Below are 11,104 nucleotides of genomic sequence, written 5' to 3'. Positions count from 1 at the left end.
TTCTATATTTGTTACAATGTTTCTTAAACTGCAAGCTCAGAGGCTGGCAAGGCAGGCAGGGAACGTTGGTTTCCTCCGTCACTGAAGCAAGCAAGCCTCATGTTAGTTTCCTCTTTTTTTTCTAGTGCCAAAATAGCAGTCATATTCACTGAGCACTTACTAAGTTTCAGTCCTCTGCAAAGTATCAGGAAACATCAGGAGACTCCTTCCTTCTTTATCTATTACAGAGCAAGGGTGCGAAGGAAGGACAGACACGGTGCAAGGACAGGACGGGGAGGATAGAAAGTGCAGGTTCTCTCTCCTTTAAAAAAATGTTTTTTATTTCAGAGAGAGGAAGGGAGAGGGAGAGAGGGATAGAAACATCAATGATGAGAGAATCATCGATTGGCTGCATCCTACACACCCCCTACTGGGGATTGAGTCCAAAACCCGGGCATGTGCCCTTGACCGAAATCGAACCCAAGACCACAGGCCGATGCTCTATCCACTGAGCCAAATTGGCTAGAACAGGGTTTTTTTTGTTGTTGTTTTTTCCATTTACTTTTAGAGAGTGGAGGGGAGAGAGAGAGAAACATTGATGTGAGACACATCGATTGGTTGCCTCCCAAACTTGCCCTGACTGGGCTGGGATCAAACCTGCAACCCAGGTACATGCCCTTGACTGGGAATTGAACCCGTGACTCTTTGGTCCATGGGCCAACACTCCAACCACTGAGCCACACCGGCCAGGGCTATAAGTGAATTTTTAATGTTTAACTTTCTACTAAAGCATCACCTTTGCAGATAACACACCCAGGTCACAACAGCCTAGTGACTTCTCACAAACCAAACAGTGATGCTGTGATTTAATCAGAATGTATGTTTGGGCTTCACCCACATTCCTGGCACAGGGCTTCTGAAACCTTAGGAGTTTCCTAACTGATAAGACCAAAGGGGTCTTTTGTTGATAACGAGCTCCCCTCAACCACATCTAGGACGGGTCTAAAAGTCAGAGACACCCAGGGGTTAAAACAGCGATTTTCAACCTTTTTCATCTCCCGGCACACACCTCTACTAATATTTGTGGCACACCAAAAACCATATTATATTTTTTGCCTATCTGACAAAAAACAAAAACAAAACAGGTGTAATTTTGATTCATTCACACTGGACAGCTATTGTGTGGGCTGTTGCCATTTTTATATATATATATATATTTTTTTTTATTGTTGCCATTTTTTAATTTGATACTCTAAGGCAGGGGTCCTCAAACTTTTTAAACAGGGGGCCAGTTCACTGTCCCTCAGACCGTTGGAGGGCCAGACTCTAGTTTAAAAAAGAACTATGAACAAATTCCTATGCACACTGCACATATCTTATTTTGAAGTAAAAAAACAAAACGGGAACAAATACAATATTTGTATTTGCATGTGGCCCGCGGGCCGTAGTTTGAGGACCCCTGCTCTAAGGGAAAAGAGGTCAGTGCCCCTGACTGAACAGTCAGGTAGTGCATGTTTTAAAAGTTCTTGTAGCACACTGGTTGACAGTCGCTGGCTTAGAAGGTTGGAATTTTCAGTCCCAACGTGGGAAGGGAGGGTCTGCCAGTTGAGCGCAACCCAAACTCACTCCCCTGCTCCTCGGAGACAGAAGCTCCTGCACTCTCGACCTTCTGGGCCTCACCCCGTGTGGCTCCTCTGCTGTCACCGCGTGCCCTTCATCACCGCACTGCTTATTGTTCTGTACTAGAGGAGATTCGTGCTCGGGGAAGGGGGGGTCCCCCTCAGCCCGGCCTGCACCCTCTTACAGTCCACAAGCCCTCAGGGAGGCCTCGCAGGGAGCAGGCATAAGCCAGCAGTCGGACATCGTTAGCGCTGCCACAGAGGCGGGAGAGGCTCCCACCACCACCACTGTGCTCCCACTGTGCTGGCCAGCCATGAACCCCACTTCTGGCTGAGCAGCGCTCCCCCTATGGGAGTGCACTGACCACCAGGGGGCAGCTCCTGCATTGAGCGTCTGCCCCCTGTAATTAATTAATATTAATTAATTACTATTAATATAGTAATTTTAAAATAAATATTTTAAAATTACTATATTAATGTTAGACTTTTTGCGGACAAGGTTAGTCCTTCTGTCTTCCCCCAAAATGCCAACTACCTTTTCTATAAAGCGTAAATAATGAGTGGAAATGTATATCCCACCTATAAATAGTGGTCATTGTGTCTCATAGCGACCGGTTGTTCTGCCATTTGGTCAATTTGCATATTAGCCTTTTATTATATAGGATAATAAGCAGGTACCTACATGTAAGGAAGTCTTTCCCTGAGGTCTGTGAGCAGCTCGAGCAAATTAATCAAACCCAAGGAGGGGGCTGTGGAAACCTCTGACTGTAGTCTGTCCATCAGAAGCACAGGTGACAATCTGGACTCTTTTTTTTTTAAATATGTTTTTATTGATTTTTAGAGAAAGAGAAAGGGGGAGGAATAGAGAGATAGAAACATCGATGAGAGAATGAGAGAAGAACATCATTGATCAACTGCCTCCTTCACAGCCCCACTGGCTCCCACAGGACCCCCACTGGGGACTGAGCAGGGATTGAGCCCACAACCAAGGCATGTGCCCTGATCACTGAGCCACACCGGCCAGGCACAACCTGGACTCTTGACTGACACCTGAAGTGAGGGCAGTCTAGAGGGACCTGTCCTCCTCCTGCCCCACCTTTCATGGTGTGCATTTTCAAGCTGAAAAGTTGGAAGGTTTTATGGACAACAGTATATCCTGCCTCTGGATTGGGTAACATTTTGCCATATTTGCCTGACCAATTATCTATATATGTAAAAGCTAAGCGACCATAATGACTAGTTGCTATGACGCTCACTGTGGCTGGCCAACTGACCCGATTGGGGCTGGGCCGGCCAGACCCCACCTGTGCATGAATTCGTGCACTGGGCCTCTAGTGTGTATATATACTTTAGAGGCTGAAGCATTTTAAAGTGAGTTCTGGCCCTTCATCCCTACATTAATTTACTTGCCTCTTGTCCCAGGAGGAGTGAGCACCCCCCTATCTCCCCATGAGGCCTTCACTAGGGGTCACCGGGAATCCCACCCAAATTCCAATTCCTTTGCACTTAAAAAAATCTTGTTAAGCTCTAGCATTGGTTAGAGTGTTGCCCAATGTGCCAAGGTTGTAGGTTTGATCTCCTGTCAGGGTACATACAAGAAGCAACCAATGATGCATAAATAAGCAGAAAAGCCTGGCCAGTGTGGCTCAGTCAGTTGATCATTGTTCCATGCACCAGAAGGTCCCCAGTTCAATTCCTGGTCAGGGCACATGCCCGGGTTGTGGGCTTGATCCCCAGTGTGGGGCGTGCAGGAGGCAGCCAACTGATGTTTCACATTGGTTTTTCTCCCTCTCTCTAAAATCAATAAAACAAACAAACAAATAAGCAGAGCAACAAATCGATAAAAAAATTTAAATATCTTTTTAGTCCTTGCTGGTGGCTGAATGGTTAGTGTATTGGCCCGTGCACCAGAGGGTCATGGGTTCAATTCCTGGCCAAGGGCACATATGTGGGTTGCAGGTTTGATCCCTGGCCCTGGTCAGGGTGCGTTCAGAAGGCAACCAACAGATGTGTCTCTCTCTGCGTCTCTCTCACATGGATGTTCCTCTCTCTCTCCCTTCCTCTCTCTCTGTCTCTTCCCCTCCCTCCCACCCTTCCTTCTATTCTCTAAAAAAAAAAAAAAAAAAAAAAAAAAAATCAATGGAAAAAATATTCTGGGGAAAGGATTAACAGAAAAAAGGAAAAAAAAAATTTAAAACTGTGGTGATATTTACATAGCAAACTGTTGCGGATGGGGGACTATTTCCTGCTCTACCCTTCTTTAGGGCTTGTGGCTGAACTAGTAATACGATAATAAATCTACACAAGACTAGATCAACAGGAGAAACATCAATTCAATACATGTGCATGGGAGAATCAGAATATGATGCTCGGATCATAAGATGAGGCTAAAAAAATGATCGAACCATTCTCTTTTTATACTTTTTAGACAAAGAAGCAGTGCATTTGTGAGAAATCACAGGAAGGAGTCAGAGCAGGGCGTACGCGTGGTGGGAAGTCAGCAATGTGCTTATAGAAGCTCTTTGGTGCTGGACTCTCTGCTCTGGTAATGAGGGGGGAGTTACATCCTGAGGTTAGGGGGACAGAGAGGTCAGGGTTCTCTTCTTGCACAAGCAGTTTCTCAAGTAACTTTGATGCAAAATAATTAATGTGCCATTAATGTGGGACATCTTGGGGCAGCCCGCCCAGGGCCCTGACAATAGTAGTTACTCATTTAAAGTATACAATTCAGTGGTATTTAGTTCATTCACAATGTTATGCAACCACCCCTCTATCTAATTCCAGAACATTCCATCACCCAAAAAAATGCCCCATCCCCATCTGCACTCACTCCCTAGTCCCTGACAACTACTGATCCACTTCCTGTCTCTGGATGTGCCTGTTCTGGACATTTCACAGAAATGGAATCACACACTCTGTGGCCTTGTGTCTGGCTTCTCTCACTGAGCATCATGTGTTCAAGGTCCATCCACGCTGTATCGAGTGTCAGTGCCTCGTTCCTTTTCTTGGCTGAATGATATTCCACGGTGTGGATGGATATATTGTGTGTATCCATTCATCCACTGAGAGACACTTGGGCTGTTTCTCTACCTTTTGGCTGCTGTGTACACGGTGGCTTTTCCTCTCTGACTGCTGGTTTCCCCCCGTTAAGCTTCCAGAGACTGGCTGTCATCCCTGCCGGCCCCCCTCAGCCAGCACATGGTCCCTGACTGTCTTTGCAAGAGGCTTTGGTTTTTGTTGTTCTTCATCCTCCTCAAGTGAGACCGGATTTGGAGGCACCGCAGATCTGAGAGGCACTGGACCAAGATCAGTGGAGGCCAGGCCTGTGTTTGCAGGGCAGGAGCCACCCTAAGGGAGAAAGCTTATCTTGCCTTCTCAGCTGTTCCTTCCTGGCCCAGCTGGGTCCCTGCTCCACCCCCCAGGTGTACAGGAGGTCTGGGGTTGCTTAAAGGGACAGAGGAAGCCACCAGCTCGATGAGATATTGCAGCTCCCTCGGGCTGGCGGGCTGGCGGGCTGGCGGGCTGGGGGGCTGGGGGGCTGGCGGGCTGGCGGGCTGGCGGGCTGGGGGGCTGGTGCGGAGGGAAGGTGCTGAGCAAGGCCCTGCACCCGGTGCCCTGTCCTGCCTGGGGACTCAGAGCACTTCCCAGCTGGTTTCTGAAGGTGCCCACGGCTGAGTGCGCTGTGCTCCGGTTTCTGATGCTTCCACCTGGACAGATAGAGAGGGGAGGGCGACAGTGCCATGGAGTGCTGCCCCTGGGGGCCAGAACGAAGCACCACAGACCAGGTGGCCCAGAGCAACAGACATTTTCTCCCCACCTTTCCGGAGCCACACATTGGAAATCGAGGTGTCGGTGGGACCACACTCCCTCCCGCCTCCCGAAGCTCCAGGGGAGGGATGCTCTTGCCTCTTCCAGCTTCTGGGGGTTCCCCCATCCCTGGGCCTGTAGAAGCCTCACCCCAGTCTCTACCTTTTGGTGGCTTATCCTCTGTGTCTGTGTCTCATCTGTTTCTTTAAATATGTTTGTATTGATTTCAGGGAGGAAAGGAGAGGGAGATAGAAACATCAATGATGAGAGAATCATTGATTGGCTGCCTCCTGCACGAGCCCCCAGCTGCCACTGGAGATGGAGCCCACAACCCGGGCATGCGCCCTGACCGGGAATCAAACCGGGACCTCCTGGTTCATAGGTCGACGTTCAACCACTGAGCCACGCCGGCCAGGCTATGTCTCATCGTTGGTCTCCTATAAGGACACCAGTAACACTGGATTTAAGGCCCACCTAATCCAGGACGACCTCATCTCAAGACCCTAAACTTAATTACACCTGCAAAGACCATTTTTCAAAATAAGCTGCCACAGGTCCTGGGGGCGACCATTCAGCCCACTGCACCCTCCTGTCCGCTACCCCAGTCCACTCCCAGCGCTCCCAGCCCCTCTCCCCTCAGTGGTACATACAGATGACGACCCTCCCTTTCTCCAATCCCTCCCAGGGCTCCCCTAATCCACACTCTCCCCCACCCCTGGAGTCACCACCTGGGGAGGGGTTGGATATCAAAGCTCCACCCTTTCAGAAAAATACACAGAGTTAAGCTGGAACATTTTAGGATAAATGGATGGAGTGGGTGTGAAGAGAAGAAAAACCCCATGCCCTCTTCTCTCCCTGTGTCTGTGAGTACGAACGGTTTTATAAGAAAAAGTAGGAAGCAAACAAACCAAAGCCAACACCCTGTGACGGAGCCGTGTCAGGTGTCCTGAGTATGAGGCACTTGAGCCAGGACGGGCAGGAAAGGCCTCTGCCAGGAGGTGGCCAACACCACAACGTAAGGAGGGAGCCAGGCTACAACCTGGGGAGGGCATCCCTGGCGGCAGGCCAGCCCGGGCAAAGGCTTGGAGGCAGGAAGCGGTGCCAGTGAGGCGAGAGCCACGGCTTCGAAGAGACGGAGGGTGCTGGCGCCCAAGGGGTCAGCAGGGGCCAGGCCTGTGGGCTGCGGAGAGAACCTTGGCTTTTCCTTTCCCCGCACGAGGAGCTGGAACAAAGAAGGAAGAGCTGCCCTGCCTTCTTCCGTGGCCTCTCTAACCAGGGAGGCCTGTCCTCTGCCCAGAACAAAGTTGGAGACACAGGCTGAAGGAGAGAGTTGCTTGCCCAGCCAGAGAGCATGGCTCCGTGGTAGAGCATCGACCTTTGAACCAGGAGGCCGCGGGTCAATTCCCAGTCAGGGGCATGCCCGGGTGTGGGGTGTGCAGGAGGCAGCTGAGCAATGACACTTTCATCATTGATGTTTCTATCTCTCCCTTTCCCTTCCTCTCTGAAATCAATAAAAATATATTTCTTTAAAAGAAGAAGAGAGTTGCTTGTTTTGCCCTCTGTTGGAGGAAGATGTCCAGATCTATCCCAGAGGGTGCTGGCATCAGAGGTGGGGCAGGAGCAGGGGGAGGGGGGGAGAGTGAGGACCACCCACAGCTAAGCAGGGGCAGCTGTTGTGTGCAGATGAGTGCACAGCAGGAGCCCAGATGAGGTGGTTGAACCTGACCTCACACAAGGTCAGAGGGTGACCAGTGCCATGAGGGCGATTACAAAGGGGGATGGAGCCAGGCTGCCTTCAAGTGGGTCAGAGATGCCAGGTGAAATACAGGGTGGCCAGTTAAATTTGAATTTCAGATATAGAGCCGATAATGTTTTTAGTGAAAGTACGTCCCAGATACTGTGTGGGATATACTTATACTAAAAAAAATTACTGCTGTTTTAAAAACCTGAAAGGCAAATGTAACAGCGTGTCCTGTATTTTTACTTCCTAAGTCTGGCTCCCCTGATGGGGGTCCTGAAGGCCTGTCCCTGGAAGCAGCGGGGGACTCAGATCCTCCTGCCCTGGGGTGGGGCCAGGACTGAGCCAGGCAGGCATCTGGGGAGTGGGGGTGAGAGGGCACGGCAGGCTTTCGAGGGAGAGGATCAGAAAACTGGGTCTTCAGGAGACTGAGCTTTATTTTGAAAACAAAAGCAAAGGCTGTCCTCAGCCCGGCCTAGGGAGGGCAAGGGCGCAGGCTAGGAGAAATTCCACCTCCCAGGCTGTAGGGGTTTTGAAGCCAGCTGGCTGTCTTCCTCCCTCATTCTGCACGTAGCTCTCGACCCCCATCTGTGTGGCCTCGTGGCCTTGTTAAGCCTGGGGCTTTCAGTTGGCTCTGAGGCTCCCAGGGCCTGAGAGTGGATCTGCCAGGAGTGAAATCCTCACCCTATAGTCCCATTATCAGCAAGTTGTGGCCTATCTGCTCCATCCTCCCAGCCCTTTCCTTGAATGTCCGCTGCAGCTGGGACTCCACACGCTCTGCCCGGCCTCCTCTCTGGATGCTGCCTTCCCCACCAGACAGGCTGTTGTCAGACTGCCACTCACTCCTTCCCATGGCTTCCGCCTCCTCCTCATTCTTATGTCACCTCGTGTGTCGTTGACAGCAAGAAGCTGCCGGACCCCTCCTGCAAAGCAGCCTCCCTTATATCACCCTATTATTTTTTTAATCTTTACCTAAAGATATGTTTTTCTTGATTTGAGAGAGAGAGAGAGAGAGAGAGAGAGAGAGAGAGAGGGAGAGAGAGAGAAACATTGATGTGAGAGAGAAACATGGATGGGCTGCCAGGGCCACCCCTTTTTGTTGTTCATGTTCACCTGAGAATAGTTTTTCCATTTTTTAAATTATTATTATTATTGACTAGAGACCTGGTGCACGAAATTCATGCACGGGTATGGTCCCAAGCCTGGCTGGCAATCGAAGCGCGGGTGTCTGACATGGAAGGGCAGGTTCCAGCTGACCTCTGGGCTCTGGGCAGCACCTGAGCCCCCGGGCCCCCATGCATCCCCCTCCACCCGAGTCCCCACGTGGAGATGTGGTGAGCGAGGCTGGACACCGCGGGCTGGGGAGCAGTGTGGGCCTCTGGGCCACCCAGCAGCGCCACATAGAAGCCGGGTCGGCCTCGCAGACTGGCTCCTGCACGAACTCACAAGGAGCCCAACTGGTCCCTGTGGTCCCCTTGGCTACAGTCCAGCTCACCTGGAAGACGCAGTGCGGGTGCGGGGTGGGTTCCTCGTGGGCACCCAGCAACGGAGCATGGGGGCTCCCCCTGGCATCCTGGGGGAAAGTAGCAGGGGGAGTGAGAGCGAGCTTGGCGGACACCCCAGATTCTTAGGGCACCTCTGTCCCTGTCACCCCCACCCCCACCCCCAAGTAGCCAGGGAGAGGTTTCTGAGCCCGCCATGTTCCGGGCCGCCCCCTGGTGGTCAGCACACGTCATACCAAGCTATCGAACTCTCATTCTCCCATCAAACTCCCAAGGGGACACTTTGCATATTAGCCTTTTATATAGATAGATTTCAAAGAGGAAAGGAGAGGGGAGAGAGATAGAAACATCAATGATGAGAGAGAATCATTGATTGGCTGCCTCCTATATGCCCCACACTGGGGATCAAGCCCGCAACCCAGGCATGTGCCCTGACCAGAAATCAAACTGTGATCTACTGGTTCAGGTTGAAGCTCAACCACTGAGCTATGCTGGCTTGGCCGCTTGTGTTTTAATACTTATCTGAGGGTATGTTTTATTGATTTTAGAGAGAGGAAGGGAGAAAGACATCAGTCATAGATTGCCTCTGGTACACTCCCTGACGGTGGATCGAACTCACACCTACACACCTAGGTATGTGTCCTGACTGGGAATCGAACCTGAAACCTTTTGGTGTACGGGATCATGCTCCAATAACTGAGCCACCTGGCACTGACAGGGCAATAATTGTGTGTTTAACTGTTGGGGTATTTTTCATCAGTTGCACCATTCTGCATTCCCACAGCAATGCATGAGGGCTCTAGTTTCTTCACCTTCTCCAACAATTATTATCTGCCTTTTACATTTTTTTTTTTAAATATATTTTATTGATTTTTTACAGAGAGGAAAGGAGAGAGATAGAGAGTCAGAAACATCGATGAGAGAGAACACATCGACCAGCCGCCTCCTGCACATCCCCCACTGGGGATGTGCCCGCAACCCAGGTACATGCCCTTGACCGGAATCGAACCTGGGACCCTTCAGTCCGCAGGCCGACGCTCTATCCACTGAGCCAAACCGGTTTCGGCAACCTTTTACATTTTTTAAAATTTATTCTTTTAATCTCCACCTGAGGACAGAGAGAGAGAGAGAGAGAGAGAGAGAGAGAGAGAGAGAGAGAGAGGAACATGGATCTGTTGCCTTCCATAGGTTCCCTGACGGGATCAAACACAAAACCCAGGTATGTGCCCTGAATCCAATCAGCAACGTTTTGGTGCACCGGACGACACTCAACCAACTGAGCCCCTCATTATCTGTCTTTTTATTACAGTCATCCTCGTGTTTGTGAAGTAGTGTCTCACTGTGGTTTTGATTTGCATTTCCCTGATGACTCATGATATTGAGCACTTTTCATGGTCTTACTGTTCACTTGCATGTTTTCTTCAGAGAAATGTGTATTCAGAGTCTTTGTTCATTTTTAAATTGGGTTATTGTATTTTTAAATTAAGTTGTAAGTGTTCATTATATATACCCTAGACATCAGTTCCTTATCAGATACATGATTAACCAGTATTTTCTCTCATTCTATGAGTTGTGTTTTCACTTTCTTGGTGTTCTCTGAAGCACGAAAGGTTTAATTTTTTTAAAGTCCAACTTATTTTTTCTTTTGTTGTGTGTGCTTTGTCATATGTAAGAAATTGTTGCCTAATCCAAGGTCACAAAGATTATATTACCCTGCTTTTGTTTTAAATTATTTTGTAGTTTTAAAAATATTTTTATTGATTTCAGAGAGGAAGGGAAAGGGACAGACAGAAACATCAATGATGATTTCAGAGAGAGGAAGGGAGAGGGAGAAAGGGAAACATCAATGACGAAAGAAAATCATTGTCGGCTGCTTCCCACACGCCCCACACTGCGGATCAAGCTCCCAATCCCGGCATGTGCCCTGACTGGGAATCGAACCGTGACCAGTTCATAGGTTGATGCTCAACCACGGAGCCACACCAGCCTGGCTATTTTGTAATTTTTTAAAAGTGTTTGTTGAAAAACATTGGGAACTCAGGGTAGGTTTTCCAGAAAAAATACAGGACTGACAGTTACATTTGAATTTCAAATAAATAGTGAATATTAGATAAATAACGAATACTTTCTTTGCATCACTATGTCCAAATATTGCATGGCATAGTTTCATTAATAAATTACTCATTTTTTACCTAAAATTCAAATTTTAACTGCCTTCAAGGTGTTTTCACGAAATCGGGCAGTCCCAGCCAGAGGACTTACCCCACTTGTCCACAGGGATCCATATGGGCCTCCTTAGTGTTTTGTGTGTCTGTTTTTTGGAGTGTGGTAAAATACACATGATACAAATTGAGCATTTCAACGACAGTCACAGTTTAGTTGTCAACACAAGTCTGAACAAATGAAGGCCCCGCCCCCGTTTCCGAGCAAGGTAGCCACACCCCCAGCTCGCAGGGCGT

The sequence above is a fragment of the Myotis nattereri genome (assembly GCF_964212035.1).
Source record: "Myotis nattereri genome assembly, chromosome: 5".
NCBI lineage: Eukaryota > Metazoa > Chordata > Mammalia > Chiroptera > Vespertilionidae > Myotis > Myotis nattereri.
This window is presented reverse-complemented; position numbering follows the sequence as displayed.